The sequence below is a fragment of the Malaclemys terrapin genome, chromosome 3, assembly GCF_027887155.1.
Source record: "Malaclemys terrapin pileata isolate rMalTer1 chromosome 3, rMalTer1.hap1, whole genome shotgun sequence".
Classification (NCBI taxonomy): Eukaryota; Metazoa; Chordata; order Testudines; family Emydidae; genus Malaclemys; species Malaclemys terrapin.
Window position 1 is genome coordinate 122375771 of NC_071507.1, and position 17737 is coordinate 122393507.

The 17737-nt window shown below is 43.1% G+C and overlaps 1 long non-coding RNA gene across 6 annotated transcripts in view; it reads left to right on the plus strand.

Moving 5' to 3' along the window:
* Positions 1-17737, plus strand: part of LOC128833552 (uncharacterized) — a 174211-nt gene that overhangs the window by 122759 nt on the left and 33715 nt on the right. For 3 of the 6 annotated variants that reach the window (XR_008444270.1, XR_008444271.1, XR_008444274.1), the window contains 2 exons: positions 2397-2451; positions 3419-3589. This is a non-coding gene — a long non-coding RNA (uncharacterized LOC128833552). The remainder of the gene's footprint in view (positions 1-2396; positions 2452-3418; positions 3590-17737) is intronic. The other 3 variants (XR_008444273.1, XR_008444272.1, XR_008444275.1) reach the window with 1 other exon arrangement.

The window sequence follows — 17737 nt, forward strand, 5'->3', positions numbered from 1 at the left end:
ACTATCAATTATACCTCACATATTTTGGTCTCTAATTTGTGGACATGGTCAGGAATTTTCTGGCAAAAAATATTTTCCTTTGGAAAATGCCTATTCATTGAAGTGAAATTGTTTGTGGGAAAGGACTGGTTGAGATAAATCTCCCCAATTCAATTTTTTAATGTTTTTTTGCAATTATCAAAACATTCCATTGTGACTTTTTTTTTTTTCAGAATCAAAATCTTAATTTGTAGGTTTGAAACAACTCGTTCTGAAATTTTTGATGATTGATACTAAAATAGTGGGGAAGGGGGGTTTAAGTCAGAATTGGAAATGAGCATTTCCAAATTATCAAAGCCAAATGTTTTGATTGACCTGATCCACTCTCCTCCCCTCCACCAGATTATCATTTCCCCAAAAAGTTTGATATTTCTACTCACTGGGGACAGGAGAATTTTTTGATATCTTGAAAATTAGCCCATCTGTTAACTGTTCAAGTTAATTTAGCTTTATTATGTAGGTCTGTAACATAATGAGCAATGGCCTCCCGTGGCTACTGTTTGCTTGTAAACAAAATGTGCCTTTCCTATTTGACGTTACTGTGAGGATTGTAGAATTTTTTTAAATTTCTGAATGACTTTATTTAGCAGTTTGAGATCTCCAGTGTCTCTGTATCACTATGAGGGATTTCACCCCATTTTCTCATCAATAAAATTTGCATCCAGGAAAATTTCAAAGTGTTGGAACCATCTATTCTGTACTCTCTCGGATTCCCTCCCAGATGAGTGATTCATGAGGTTGTTTTGACTCCGTTCTTGTCAAAAAGACTCAATTTTCTTATAGCACCATGCTATAAAGATTGATGAATGGGAGTGCTACTAAGAGACTGTTCTTTACTGCATGGCCTTAGTCACCTGATATGGGTCAGGATTACAGAAGCTTAATACCCCTGGTCACATGACCAGGGTCAGTATTCACTGAGTCAAGTGGCTACTTGTAACAAGAAGTCTAGTTTAATTTAGCTGTTGGCAATATTTTATTACAAGCAGTGGAAAATCATGCTCAGTTATTTATTGTTATTTATTGTTAGGGCCCTACAAAATTCACAGCCATGAAAAATGCATCACGGAACGTAAAATCTGGTCTCCCCTCATGAAATCTGGTCTTTTGTGTGCTTTTACCCTATACTATACAGATTTCATGGGAAAGACCAGTGTTTCTCTAATTGGGGGTCCTGACGCAAAAGGGAGTTTCTGGGGGTTTGCAAGATTATTTTAGGGGGGTCGTGGTATTGCCACCCTTACTTCTGTGCTGCCTTCAGAGCTGGGCAATGGAGAGGGGCGGTCGTTGGCCGGGCGCCCAGCTCTGAAGGCAGCAGCTCACCAGCAGCAGTGCAGAAGGGTAGCAATACCATATCATGTCACCCTTACTTCTGCACTGCTGCTTTCAGAGCTGGGTGGCTGGAGAGTGGCGGCTGCTGACTGAGGGCCCAGCTCTGAAGGCAGCAGTGCAGACGTAAGGGTAGCAGCACTGCAACCCCCCCTACAATAACCTTGCAATCCCTCCCCCCCCCCCCACACACAACTCTTTTTTGAGTCAGGACCCCAACAATTACAACATCATGGAATTTCAGATTTAAATAGCTGAAATCATGAAATTTATGTTTTTTAAAACCCTATGACCGTGAAATTGACCAAAATGGACCGTGAATTTGGTAGGGTTCTATTCATTGTACATTCATTAATGTGGTATCCATTAATTTTTTTCTTTCATTGTAGTTTTATGGAACTCCATCACAATTTAATACTAATTAATATCCACTTACAACAAAGTGTTGACAATAACTTTCTAAAATTGTGAATTTGACATTTAGCAGCATAATTTAGCAGAACTGGAGGAGCTTTCCAAGGTACAGCTGAAAGCAAATTAACATTTACATAAATATTTATAACTCTCGTCACTTACTGAGTGGCCAAGGAAGGTTTTTTATTTATTTATTTATTTATTTATTTATTACTCCTGAAGACTTCCACACTGATGACATGGAATACTTCCTCCACTGTTACCATGCCAGACATTATGCTGTGATTAAAGTATTTCTGTTTAAAATGCCCATTCTTTTAGACTTCGTTGCTGGAACTCCAATTTTCTGTAGTTTGGCCTGTCCTGCTGGTATATCCTTTTTATTACAGAGCCTTTAAAAAAAAACCCAACTGATTAATCAAATATTAGTCATGGCTTTCTAAGCATAGCTACATTGCCGAAAGAAGTATTGGAAGATTGTGGATTTTGACCTGATGGCAGGTAACCAATGCCCCAGACTTTGTAACCATTTTATTTAACAATAAAGCCTTATTCAGCAGGAGATCTCAAAGTGCTTTACAAAGAAGGTCAGTATCATTCTCTCTCTTTTGCAGGTGGGGAAATTGAGGTACAGGGAGGTGAAGTAACTTGCCCAAGGTGACCCAACAGGTAAGTAGCAAAGCTGGGACTAGAATCCATGTGGTCTGAGGCTTATTCCAGTGCCCCACCCACTAGGCCACACTGCCTCTGCTAAGCAAGTCTTGGTTGAGCTGATTTACTGTAATAACTGTCATCCTTGATATGTGAGTCAACTGATAATTTAATAAGATATTCTCACTCTGATATAAATGTTTTATGCAATCACAATTGGGGAGATGAACTCTGCAATCAATTCTCTAAAGCAGGGGTCAGCAACCTTTCAGAAGTGGTGTGCCGAGTCTTCATTTATTCGCTCTAATTTAAGGTTTCGCGTGCCAATAATACATTTTAACATTTTTAGAAGGTCTCTTTCAATAAGTCTATAATATATAACTAAACTATTGTTGTATGTAAAGTAAATAAGGTTTTTAAAATGTTTCAGAAGCTTCATTTAAAATTAAATTAAAATGCAGAGCCCCCCGGACCAGTGGCCAGGACCTGGGTTGTGTGAGTGCCACTGAAAATCAGCTCGCATGCCGCCTTCGGCACACGTGCCATAGGTTGCCTACCCCTGCTCCAAAGAATCATTTAAAATGACATCTGCCTGAGTTAGGAAGAGCTGGAGGGTGTCTCCAGTTTGCTTTTCAAGGAATTCTTTTTTTTGGAAAGGGGATTTTATCCTTTTCGCAGGCTGAGTGACTGGCCCCTTCCTACCACATTCCAGGGAGAGCAGCAGATATTTGTTTTCCCCTTCCCAGCAGTATTTGAAGAGGTTAGAGGAAATAATTGTGCCATTATGACATTCCTTGGTTGTCAGTCAACAAGGGAAGAGCCATATCCACCCTAAACTAAGTGAGTAGGCAACTCCCAGCACTTCTTTTGTGGAATCCCCCAGGTCATTGTTAAGAAAATATGTATTTGGCAATCCAGCGAGTAGGTGGAGTGTATGTGCATCTTCAAAAAGACCTCTGTGAAATTCCATCTTTTCTATTTTCAGCAGACCAATTTGTGAAGTTCTTCCAGGTGCAAAATTCCCCATGTTTCCAAATCCTGAGAGCTGCTGGATGCCCGAGAAACAGCCACACCAGCCAGAAACTGGCCGATGTTTGTAAGGACTGAGTGAAACATGAGTATCAGCTTCAGGATTTGGCCCGGTCATTTTTTAGGGGTATGCTGTTTGTTGCAGTTTAAAACACTTTCATCCTGGGAGAAATCAGTTAAAAGGGGGAATTTTCAGCAGATAGCATTTACTTGAATCTTCTCCTTTAGTCAACATCTGCTCCACACTGGTTAGACAATAGAGTGTGACACAGAGGTGTGCTAAATACCTCACCTCCTCCTCTATGCTGCAGAGTTCATTAGCTCTCTTCCATGAAGGGCCTGTTTAGCCAGATTAAAGAGACTGACATTTTATTATGAACTCATGGCCCTTTAACGGTGGGATGTGGGGATGTATAACAACATAGGATTTGTCTGCCAGCTTTACTTCCCTGGATTTTTTTCTTTTATACCTGTAAATCTGTCCCTCCCTCCTCACTCCCTGGAATCTAGTCAAATCATTCATTTTGTAAACTTTTATACAATCCCCAGAGTTCATGATTTACTGCTTTGTAGTTACAGGAAGGCTAAGAGCTGTTTGCAAACATGAAATGAGAATTATTTAAGAGTTACAAAATGCAACACTTATTTTCTTTTCCGTTTTTTACTAATTTTCCTCTCCCAAGTTGTACGTGCAGTTTTTCTTAGGTGTGCTTTTAACAGCAAGATTTCTCCATAATCCATTTGCCTGAAATCAGATTGTAAGTTTTTTGCTGAGGCTTGTAATTCTGATTGTACTAGAAACACATCCCCCAGGTAAGGCTGTATGCCCGGCCAGTGCTTTCTGTGATGCTGCAGAGTTGGCTATTTAGGATCAAAGGAATGAAAAGAATTTTATCAACAAAATAGTTGATCTTTAAACTGTATCTGGGGATATCTAAATGAGTGTGTTCTGGTGAACGTTAGGCACGTATCTCATATGCAGTGTGCTTCACCAATAATACATTTGGCTGCTGTCCTCAATAGGATTCTTTGAACAAAGTAGTGTTTGTTGACTTTCCAAGAAGATGCTTGTTTGACAAATATTTCAGTAACTCTGTTGCCTCACATAGGTTATCAGAGCTGTTAAGATATCACTGAATAATCAGGTGGAAGAAGACTGATGGATTTAAGTCCAATTTTTGTGGAAATTAGTGAAGGAAATATACATTATTTATACATTGAAGGCAGATAAGGCCTGAGGTATTTATTCTTTCCTTTTATGCATATCAACTATAGCTTACGTGAAGAAACATGTTTATCTAGTTACAGAAGAATAATCCTTCCTTAATCTGTCCTACCTACTCTCTCTCTCTTTCTCTCTCTCTTTCACTTTACCTCTTTTTTTCCTCTTCATTTGTTGTATTATTTATGTTTTTGGAGCACAAATATGTGTGTATATAGCTGCATATTCTCTAATTCGCATATACAACCAGGCCTCTGCAAGTTATTTATGGATGCAACTGGCCATTTGTACACAGTTACACAGTTTGCTTACGTATTCATGATAATTCTGGACAAATGATCCATGCAATTGTTCGCACAATTTGCATATGCATTTGCAATCTAAATTTTACAATCAGGCCCATTCTTCTTATTCTTCTCTCTGTCTCTCTCTCCATACTTTAATTTAAAAAACAAGTGTGTAATCATATCATATGATCAGCGAGAGGTAGTGTGACCAGATCACAAGAGTAAAATATCAGGACACATGGGGGGGAGGGCGCGAGGAAGGGACGGTGCCATAGTCCTGACCAGAGCCACGGGGAAGGGAGGCGCACAGCCCTAAGAAGCTGCGAGGGGGGCGTACGGCCCCTGCTGCAGCCCCCGTCACAATCCAGAGGGCAGGGATTCATAGCTCCAGTTCCAGCCCCCGGCAGAAGCCATGGGGCAGGGGCGCATGATTCCAGTTTCAACCCCAGCCTTGCTGATGGCTCAGCCCAGTTGATAGTCACCTCACCTCCCAGCAGGGCCGGTGAGTGCGGCCAGGGGAGGGGGCAGGACATGGGGGAGTGAGTGTCTGGGAAGTCTGGGGTGGGGGGTGGGTTGCTGGTCTATGAAGGGGTGGAGGGTGCTGGGCAATGGGAGAGGTTTGTGTGCTTCGGGGTGCTAGGCAGTGGGGGGTCTGTTGGGAGAGAGCTCTGTGTATCAGAGCACTGGGCAGTAGTAGTCTGTGTGGGGCACCATGTAGTTGTGGTAGTGGGGCTCTGGGGAAGTGCACTGGGTAGTGGAGGAGGGGGAGATCTGTGTGTGTTGGGGAACTAGGGAATGGGAGGTTGTGTGTGGACTGTTGGGCATTTGTGGTGGGGCTGTGGGCAGGGGTGGTGGTGTGCAGGGCACTGTCCGTTTGTTGTGGTGGAGTTGTGCAGGGGGACACTGGACATAGCAGGGTGCTGGGTGAGGGAGCTGTGTGGTGCTGCATGGGCCCGCCCACAACAGGAAGGGGCACGCTGGCAGCACAGGGCCAGGCAGACCAATGTGTGTCTGGCCATGCCATGCATGCCCCATTGACCCTGGCTGTCCCCCCACCTGCTGCTCGCCTCCTTACCTGAGGGCTGGTGCAGGGAGAGGAGGTGCAGGGTCAGGGTCTGGGTGGCGCTTACCTGGGGCAGCTCCCGGAAGCGGCTGGCAGGTCCATCTGGCATCTAGGGTTGGGGCGGCTGGGGAGTCTCCGCGGGCTGTGCCCACCACATGCACTGGATCAGCAGCTCCCATTGGCTGGGAACTGCAGCCAATGAGAGCTGCAGGGCAGGGCCTGTGAGCATGAGCAGTGCACACAGCCCCCTGGTTGCCCCAACCCTAGGAGCCAGAGGGACCTGCTTGGGTTTGGGGGCGGGGTCCCGCTTGGGTTTGGGGGCGGGGTCCCGGCAGCACTTACCTTGGATGGCTCCCAGGAAGTGGTGGGCAAGTCCCTCTGGCTCCTAGGGTCAGGGGCAGCCAGGGGGGTCTGTGCGCTGCTTGCGCCCATAGGCCCTGCCCCCACAGCTCCCATTGTGGAGCTGGTGTTCATGGCGGGCACAGCTCACGGAGACCCCCCTGGCCGCCTCTCAGCCTAGGGGCCGCAGGGTCCTGCTGGTCGCTTCCCCACCAGCTAGTGTGACCAATCCAGCCCCATAACAAATATTGGGACAAACGACTCCCGACCGTACATCGGTCAGGATGTGGGACAAACAGCTAAATATCGTGACAGTCCCAATTTTATTGGGACCCGTGGTCACCCTAGCGAGAGAACTAATGCCTATATATATAGTAAGCATTAGAACTTATTTAAAAAAAATCAGACAACTTATTCAACGATGCTCTTGATGAATTTATAATATAAACATATTTTAATTTAAAAAATAGTTGTGCATTCATATAGTTATTTTAAATTAAAATATGATCTTATTATAAATTAGTGAATAGCCTCCTTGATTAAGTCATCTGACTCTTTGAATATATTTTAGTGCCTACTATAGATTTAGGCATTAGTCTTCTCGCTGATTATACCTTCACCCATTTGACTTTTGAACTGTTCCTACCATATTGGTCTGAGTTGAAATGCAAGCTTTTGAGGGAAAGGACCTTGCTTTTTCTTAGTGGTGGCCTCAAGGCTATGTGATTTAGGCAGCTGGCCCTGCTCATTCTAGGACCCATGCATACATACCTTCTAAACAGGTTGTAAGAGGCTTGCCACAATGTGAGGGATGTCACAGGCAGGAAGCATCTGGTGGGGTTATTATTACTCTGCAGAGGGGAACCTAGATGGGCCTTGCATATGATGTTTTGACTAGAGCCCTAAAAATGCTCTAACTATCTAAGATACTTATATGGCCCCCATCAGTGTAGCATCTGAGCGCCTCACAATCTTTAATGTATTTATCCTTTTATCAGCCTGGGAGGTTAGGGAATTGCTATTATCTCCATTTTACACATAGGAAACTGAGGCAGTATATGCATGAGGGTGAGGGGGGGGGGGATGAATGAATGTTAATGTGTGTAGGTCTATCAAACTTTGTGTGCATTTTGCAAAGAACTGCTTTTTTCCCAGGCTTTTGTGGAGGGAGTTTAGCTGAGGGTTCATTACATATGCTATGTGTGCGGGGGTAGGGGGGGGAAGATTCTGATTATATTTGCTGGTGCATATTTATGTGTTTTTTTTGAATGGGATGTATAGTCCACTTTTGGATATTATAATTTGTATTGTGAATGTTAATTCATGTAATTGGTGCCCAGAACATGGGAAGTGAACCTACTGAGAATTTTCTATACTGTAGTGTGTGTGTGTGTGTGTTTGTGTGTGTGTACACACTCAAACACTGCATATATATATCTATTTAACGAAAAATCTAAAATTATGAATTGTTCTTGCAGGAGACAAAGCAGCAGCTACTGCAATACATTCTAACCATTAAACAGAAGCCCAGCTGTCATGACGGTTTTGTGAGCCCTGTCTGAGATCAGGGTCCCACATGGACATCTGCAGCTTCAAAGAATCCCAATGACCTAGATTCAGTTGTAGATTACTGTCTGGTCTGGCCTTTGCTGCTATCACTGCAGTAGGAGCCTGATTTCAGTTACACAGGCTGACTTGCTCACTGCTCTGACCCATTTTCCCATGGCAACCTGGTTTGCTGTACCAGGAGCTAGAAAAATACACAGTTGACTTTTTAAGGATTCCAAGATTAAGTTTACTCTTTGCCTTTTTTTAAAAAAAATGTACTTAGCAGATATGCAGAAGAAGAGTTGACACTTTGCAACAGCATTGGAAGCCAGGGAGAGATTTAGGCCAGGTATTATTTACTTACTTCTAAATCACTGCATGTCTGGATGAGGTTTTTATTTTCTTATCTCTTTGCAAAAATAGCCAATTGGCTTTCCTTCCCCCCAACCACCTCATCCCTGCTTCATCCCCCCAACCCATTGCCTTATAATAAATGTATTTTACATTGTACTAAGTCTTGATTTTTTGGTCACACATGAATATATGCATTCACACTGAGGAATAAAGTTGACCCTGCCTTGACACATTAGCTGCTGTCTGTAGGTCTCTGTGTGTGTGTTAGGAACAGGAGGAAACATTTCAGAGCTAGTTCCTCTCAATCACAGGTTTAGCTTCTGCATTTTGTACATAAATTTGATTGGAGAGAAAAGAAAAGTGTGTCCCTAAAAGGAAGAAGAATGAAAAAGTCTGACAATAGAAGTTAGGAAAATCAGATGGTGACTATTTTTCAAGCAATCAACTTCTCATTTATTTTCTTTCTTTTCCTCATTTGAAGAATGGGCCTAGGGCTGCTAGGTTGTCCTATACATTTATTATGCATTTTTATCTGTAACCATTTACAAAACATAAGAAATTACAGGATATCTTTTGGGGGCGAAGGGAAAGAAGATAGAGGCAGTGTGAGAGAAATGATCTAATCTCTCTATGCTGCATTTCCCATCCCCTGAGATGCTATCTTTGCCAGCAGGTTAAATTTAAGTCAATGGAAGCTGCAGACACTCAGCACTTTACAGGAGCAGGTAGGGTGACCAGATATCCCAATTTTATAGGGACAGTCCCAATATTTGGGGCTTTTTCTTATATAGGCTCCTATTACCTCCCACCCCTGTCCCAATTTTTCACACTTGTTGTCTGGTCACCCTAGGAGCAGGACTCAGGTGAGAGTGGGAGAAACCCCAGGTGGATTTAGTTTTGCAAAACTTTGTTAATTGGGATTTAGTTTTGCAAATTCAAACTCAATTTAAATTCAGGTTCCAGTTATTCATACCTCACAGTGTTGGTTTTTGTTTTGTTTTGTTTGTTTGAGGGTGCTGGTGAAAGGATACCTCTGGGTAATTAGTTTTGTTTGGTCCTATTACCATTGTAGACAGGTAAAACTGGAAAATGGGGGGAAGTCAAGCTTGCTTTTATTTCTGTAAAACCTCAATGACTGGCTCTACGTTTGAAAAATCAAAGCCAGAATTGAATTACATTCAGGTTCCCCAAAATACAGGTGTATAAATGTTTTTGATTTGTTTTGAGTTTTACAAAATACATCTCTCAGAGTTCTCTGTGCACATGAACTGCCACCAGCTCCCAAATATTTAACCAGGTGGGATGTTAGGCTGAATATCTCCCCTGATCTCAACATTCAGGATAGAACACAAGGAGAGAGCATCTTTTTCAGGGATGTTAGAGGCCAAACTTTATAGGGGTTTATAGGTGAAGACCAGCACCTAGAGTTGCATCTGGAAACAATATGGAAGTCAGAGCAGACTGTGGAGCACAGGTGTGTACCTCCTTGTGAGAAACACAGCCAAGTGGTTAGAAAGCAGCTTTCTACATTAACTGAGTTTTCAAGAGGTCTCCAGGTGTAACCTCAAGTAAATCATGCTGCAGTAATCCAATCTGGAGAGGTAAAAAAAAGCCAAGAATGAAAGTGGCAAGATCTAAATCCAAAGAATTGTAGTCTCCTTGCCAAAAAGAGAAAAAAAATTCTGTTAGCTTCTACTACTAATCATCTTAAAAAAAAAAAAAAGGCAGCAAGGGATCCTAGACTATGATCTTTACTGAACAAAACTCTGTGTTAAAGAAGGAAATATTAACTTCAGTGACTCATCTCAACTTCTGGATGTTTCCTCTATTCTAATAACATCACTTCAGCCTGTTTGGATTGAACTTCAGCCAGCTAGCTCTCATCCAGACCCAGGATTAGTTAGACACTGGGAAAGGTAAAGGGCTGCATAGTTCAGAGAAAACGAAGAAGAGACACACAGCTGAGTGTCATGACTGTACTGATGGTAGTGTGTCACACTGTCTGGGGTGGCTCACAACTGTGAGTGCCTATCTCAGTGCAGACTGTCAGAGAACAGGGCAGATTCACCAAGCTGGTGATGTGTTCTATAAGTAGATTTGATCAAACCAGTAACAAATGTGAACTCCGGGATCACTATATCAGTTTTACCATGGAGTCACAGACAGTCCCCTTAGATTTCCCAGTCTGTCTTACCACCCAGACAAACTGGACTTTGTGATAAAAGGTTATTTAAACCAAAAATCACACTACATTAGGTTTCTCCCAGTGCCAAGAGACTAGCCACTTACCCCAGATAAATTGTACCCTAGATCTTACATGAAAGACCATGCTGGCAGCCAATTCTATAGTAAACTAATTATACATGTATTAGGTATGAAAAAGAAATGAGAGTTATTGAGAGGTTAAAGCAGGTAAAATATATTAACAGATAAGTAAGTCATAGTTTGTAATTCCAAACGGTGGCAGTGATGTAATGAACTGCCAGTTTCCAAAAAGTCTTTCAGGGTAACACAGATTGTCTCTGGGGATCTCAGGTTTGCATCTGGTACCTTCCCTGTAAGAGTCCAAACAGTCGAAGGTAAAGGATCTTTCCATGAATCCAAATGTATAGTTTCTTCACACAGAAAGCAAGTTGACAGTGTTTCTACCCATCTGTGCTTTTCCTTTGATGACAGTGAGTGAGGAACTCACTCACTCTTTTGACTTTAGACCCTCCTACTTAATAGTCACTTGCTTTGAATTTAGCATTTTCTGTTAAAGTCCTTAAGTACTTCATTAGTATTTCACAAGATTTCTTTGATGGATTATTCAGTTACAGGAGTATACACAATGTAAATGTTTGCCATTACATTATAACAGGAACAAATGAGTGACAACAATACAAGTAACATTCCACTAATTTTCATGAAGTTTAAACATCTGAATACACTGCTACATTTACACTCATTTTGATCTATACTAATACACACGTGAATTGGCCTGTGGCCCTGATCTGACCTGGGCTGTCAGCATCACACAGCATAATGCAAACTGCTTCATTGTCTTCCCTGCTGACCTCACATACGTACTGAACAGCAAGGCGGAAAGAATAGGAAATTGTAGCATCCCCCCTGAGAAAACCTATCAGACACAAGAACTTTGGAATCTTCCAGAGAGAAAAGATAGCTCACCTCTATGTGTAACTTTATTTTCCCAAGGTCGGGTTTGAGTGTCATTGAGCAAGACAACTTATCAGGCTTCCTGTAGCACTACAAGCAAAATGTTACTATGCGTAGGGAAAGGCATTATCTTTGATAACTTTTACTGACTTATTTCTTTCAGGTCCTTTGCTGTTTCTAGTTTAATAGGATTCACTATCCAGCCAAACACTATCTTGTATCTGGAATCACCTTAGTGAATTGACCAATACTTTAGTGCTGCCTGTGGTCAGACTCTTACAGACGGACATTACCAGCCCACTTCTGAAAGAGATGACAAGCTACCAAAGCTACAATTTGCTCAGGTCTTTGTCTGCTATAGTGATTATTTTAATGGAAGAAAGTTAATGTAACACTGAGTAGAATTTTTGTGGGACATCATCATGAAGGCCTTAATCATAAGGATGTCCCTGTGTGCCTGTGTCCACCCCACACAAGGCAAAGCAGATTGTTAGGACAATTAACCTGACAGGCTGCACCTGTGGAAGAGTCAGGGCCTCAGAGGCTAATTGATGACAAAGGCCTGCTGTGCAGGGACATGCTGAGCTTGTAAAAAGGCTGCAGGCTGAGAGAAGCAGGGGCTTTAGGGAAGTAGCTGGTAGTCACTCCCTCAGAGAAGGGGCTACAGAGTCTGGCAAGAAGTCAAAGAGAGAGGTAGCCTATAGTTACCCATGTGAGGAGGGAAATTAGGCTGGTAAAACCCATGTAGGGAGGTAGACGATAGGGCAAGGAAGTAAGAAGGAGTCCAGGGAAATAGTGACAGGGCCTGGGTGTAAGCAGACCATAGTTACTAGACATAGAGTCACTGGAATGCAACCTGGAGTAGTGGGCAGGCTTGGATTCCTTCACCTGACACTGTCACAGGACCTGGCTTTGGACTGGAAGATGGTCTGAAATGGCATGTGGACAGTAGATCCAGTGGGACTTTGATACCCCAGAAGGGGAAAACTATAAAGAGCTGGCCGGAGGGCCAAGCCATGAAGAGAGCACTGAGAGTCCTGTAGAGTGAGGAGGGATGAGGTGTTTTGGAAAGGGGTATGTGACTTGAAAGCTAATCCTCAGACCCCGCCACAGTGAGAGGTGCAACAGTGAGTGGACCCTATGACTGTGCCTCATAAAAATAAAAATATTGTAAACAGCCATCTTTCTTTCTTTCTGTCCTTTATCAGGTAATAATGCTTATTTCCCTTGTCAGAACAATATTTTTGCTTATTAACTACGATCAGTTCATAGGAAAGATTTCAGAAGCCAAGTGATGCAAAAGGCTTAGGAAAGATGGCTTTTTCACTTAAAGGGTCATATATTGGGACCCAATCCAGCAACTCTGGCAATATAAAACAGCCTGAAAGCTGGCACAGCCAACCCCTGAGTGGAAAACCTCAGGTGGCATAGAGCTTCTCTGGAATTCAAGGAAGTGTGGTGATGTACATGGGAGATACAGGATGTTGATGCTGGTGTCATTGTCAGAAACCAGGGACAGCATAATAAGATCAGACTAAAAAAAATGTGCTCTCAGACCTTTCTCTGCAGACTGAAATCAGTCCTTATTATGACTTGCTGTTCATTTTACCATTAGGGCTAAATCGTAAACCAGGGATGCTAATCTACAGTCAACCTTCACCCATTGCAGACCCCCAGTGCAGTCTGCTTTCTTCAGTGCATGTCACCTTTGGTCCCTACCAGTCCTTTAACTAAGCCTACTGCTGCCAATTGATCATCAGAAGCTGGTGAAGCTAACACCAGCAAGAACTTCTGCGTTATTATTTATAATACCCGAACACATATAGGTCCTAACTAAGACCAAATCTTGGCAAATGTCACATTAATATTTTTAGGGTGGTTATATACTGGGGATGAATAGGTTGTCGGGGTTTCTTTTTTAATACATGTCTATAATGAGGTAGGGGTGGGGTGAGAAAGGAAACAAGAAGGGATTAGTTAATTGGAAAGACACAAGGACTGAGTAGAGGGCTTTACATTTTTTGCCTTCCTTCTATCCCATGTAGAGTATTGTGATCAGGGGAAGTAGATTTGGCAGATAATGGCCTGTAAGGGAGAGGCTGGGAAGGTGGATGGAGCACAGAGCTAATACGCAGAGGAAAAGAGTATCCAGAGTGAAAACTGCAGCTAATTAGATGACACCACTGGTATCCAGGGGCTGTGAGGATGTGCTGCTGGTTCCTCTATACAGCCAGGCTGGCTCTTCCCTGGGAAATATTTCTGCTCCTGAGACCACATGACCTGGTGCTTCACCTATACAGTTGCATGTCCAGAGATGTATTGAAGAGGGGAAGCCCGAGCTAAGCCTCATTTCCTCCCTCCCACTGTGGCCCAGCTGCTGTGGGCAAGTTTCTAAGCACTGGGAATTTCTTCCTCCCATGAGCTGGATGTAGGAGGTTTGGGCCTGCACGTGGCCTCGCTGTGGAGATGTGGGGTGCACCCAGGAGGGGGGTTGCACACAATAATTGCTGGTGCTGAGAAGAGAGGAAGCCCTCTCTGGGGTTCATTTCTTGCCCAGCTTTGCGCTGCTGCTGGAGGCATCATTTCTTTGTCCAAAGATTAAGATGTATTTTCTGTTCTTCCAAATTCTGATGCACTGTGGCTGGTTCTGCTGTAGCCTTCCGGCAGCCATGCACAGCAGGTGCAACTGCAGACTGTTACACTGAAGTGTAACACGGGTAACATGGTGTGCATCTCATGTTCATCCCTTCAGAGCCTGAGCATATTGCCTGACCACCAGGGCCGGCCTATTGTTAAAGTGTCCTTTTGCACTGTAGAGCTATAGTTCTAGTATTAGATGACTCGTTGGTTAGTAATTGTATACACTCTTAGTTTGTTAGTGTAAAATGAAGGTGTGTGTGTGTGCTGTTGGAATGTCAGGGCTGTATTGCCACTGCCCCATCTCTTAAAAGCTGTGTACTTGAGTTAGGCTTCAATGCCATGTTACTGTTTGAATCAGGGAAAGGAGGCAAGGGGGTTGCTAAAAGTTGCCAGGAGCCAGGTTTGGCTGGAAGAGTCAGGAGGCAGAAGAGGAGGTTATGGAGATGTGGTTAAAGAGGAGAAATGGAGGCAATAGGGACAAGCTTTTTTGCATTCCTGGGGAGAGAAGAAAGGAGGAAAGGAGTTCTCTACTATGGCAAGCTGATAATAATGAGTGAAATTGCAGAACCATATGATCGGTGGATTTATCATAGAACTTTGAACGCTTCATGGGCCCTCTGCTAACTAATCAATCTCTCCTGGGATTTATTTTAACATTCCAAATCCCTGAACAGCTTCAGGCAGCTGGCACTAAATAAATAAAATAGAACTAAATCCACGCACCAGAGAAATGTTTCCTTCTTCCTCCAGATGTGGATTTTCTCCTCACATTACCCCTACGTTCTGCCCAAGAGGGGCAAAATTCAGTCCTACACCATCAATAAAAACATTGCAGCTATATTGTCTTATTTCATGTCTTGCAGAGGTAGGAGGTATTGGATTTGCATTAGTGAGCAGAGATTCTCAGCTTCCCAGAGCTGAATGGCGCTTGCGTCTAGTGCTAGAAACTTCCAAGATGATGGACTTTAAAACTGTGACCTTTTTAATTACAGAAAATCTATTTATAGCTGCTGCTGAACTCTGTAACCCCCTGCTCATGTTAATTATGGCATCTGGCATTACAGGGAAGGGATGTGATGCTTTATAAAGATTCTTGCAGAACTCACATACATGGCCCTAATATGTAGATTTGTACAGGTACTGCATGTATGTACATATAGATAGGCAGTTATTTGTTCACCTCACAACCAACAAATCTGACAAAATCAACCTATTTGTCACTGTTTGTGTGGCTATTTTCACATGCATACAATGAAAGACACCAAATAAGGACATCAAATTACATTTTAGAGTAAGATTATTGATCAGTTATGGACTCTCTTTCATAGGACAGTTTTCCAATTCTATACTCATGTGTACAGTGAGTGTGCATGAAACTGTTGGCGTATAAAACTCATTCAGTGATCCCTTGTCAGTGCACATCAAAGAGTCTGCCTTGTGATAGATGAGAGTAGGTAGTTCAATATTTATCAATGACTCATAAAATTCAGGTAAGATATTTGAATCCATTGTAGATGTAATAAAAGCTATCAGGCATATACAGAATATATAAAAAAGCTCCATATCTTGCTAGTTACGTGACCTAGAATCTCTTGCAGTTTAATGCAAGGTACAAATTAACTAGCAGATTTCTTCAAGAAAAGTTTATAGCACTGGCATCCACTGAATAAACTGGTATCATTTGAGACGTCTGATATGTTCTTCTGGGTGATCCTCCTCAAGTCAGTGGTCTGTCTCTAGAGATGATTGGATTCTAATGATGGTCAGTCATCAGTGAGTCATCCTTTGAACACAGGGTGTCAGAAAAAAGGATGCTCTTATTTTCAGCTGCCTCTCCAGAGATGTTAGAATGCATCAAATTTTAAAAATCACATGACCTGAGGAAATAATGGTGCTCAGAACGAATGAAGGCTAAAACCAAAATTAGGGATATAAAAATGTTTTTGCAACTTAGTAAGGGTAAAATTTCACCCTTACCAACTTCCACTTCATGCTGGTCCATCAGCCCTAAAGTATTTAGGTTTGTACCATTGAAAAGGCTGCTTCTGATTCAGATAAAGGGGTGGGGCTCCTGTTGATTTTAATGGTATTTGGATGAGGGTACGTGAGAAAAGAAATAGAGGAATTGGTCCTAAAATAATGAAGCCCATTACAGAATTCCATGTCCATTTTTCTTGTTAGTCTCTCTATGTATGGTGCTGTGTTACCACAGCATCAGCTTGTGCTGCCTTCATGAAACATCTTGTCTCCAGCTGCATATGACTGTAGGCACAATCAAAAACACTTGGAGGCTGCAAAGAGCTTCTGACTGGTTAGTTAAGAGTCCTGGGGATACAGACGTGCTGAAATCTGAAGTCTTTTTCTGTCATGCTCAAATGGCAACAAATAGCCAAGATATAAAAATGGCCAATACAGGAACACTAGTCTTTGACAAGAAAGAAAAAACTAAGGGTATGTCTACACTATGAAATTAGGTTGATTTTTATACAGTCGATTGTGTATGTCCCCACTAAGCGCATTAAGTCGGCGGAGTGCGTCCTCACTACCGTGGCTAGCATCGACTCACGGAGCAGTGCACTGTGGGAAGCTATCCCACAGTTCTTGCAGTCTCAGCTGCCCATTGGAATTCTGGGTTAAGCTCCCAATCCCTGAAGGGGCAAAAGCATTGTTGCAGGTGGGTTTGGGTACATGTCGTCAGTCTCCCCTCCCTCCTTCCCTCTGTGAAAGCAACTGCAGACAATCATTTTGCACCTTGTTTCCTGGGTTACTCATGCAGACGCCATAGCACGGCAAGCATGGAGCCCGCTCAGCTCACCGCTGTTGTTGTGAGCATTGTAAACACCTCGCGCATTATACTGCCGTATGTGCAGAATCCAGCTAAGAGACAGCAGCACGAGGATGATTGTGAGGAGGACATGGACACAGATGTTCCTGAAAGCACGGGATGTGGCAATTGGGACATCATGGCGGCGGTGGGGCTGGTTGATACAGTGGAATGCTGATTCTGGGACCGGCAAACAAGCACAGACTGGTGGGACCGCATAGTATTGCAGGTATGGGATGATTCCCAGTGACTGAGAAACTTTTGCATGTGTAAGGCCACTTTCCTGGAACTTTATGAGTTGCTTTCCCGCACCCTGAAGTACAGGAATACTAAGATGAGAGCTGCCTTGACAGTTAAGAAGCAAGTGGCGATAGCCCTGTGGAAGCTTGCAACACCTGACTGCTACCGGTCAGTCAGTAATCAATTTGGAGTGGGCAAAACTGCTGTGATCCAAGTAGCCAATGCAATCATTGATGTTCTGCTATCAAGGGTAGTGACTCTGGGAAATGTGCAGGTCATAGTGGATGGCTTTGCTGCAATGGGGTTCCCTAACTGTGGTGGGGTGATAGACCGAACACATATTCCTATCTTGGCACCGGGCCACCTTGCCAACCAGTACGTAAACCGCAAGGGGTACTTCTCAATGGTGCTGCAAGCACTGGTGGATCACAAGAGACATTACACCGACATCAACGTGGGATGGCAGGGAAAAGTGCATGATGCTTGCATCTTTAGGAACTGTGGGCTGTTTGAGCAGCTGCAAGAAGGGACTTACTTCCCAGACCAGAAAATTAATGTTGGGGATGCTGAAATGCCAATAGTTATCCTTGGAGACCCAG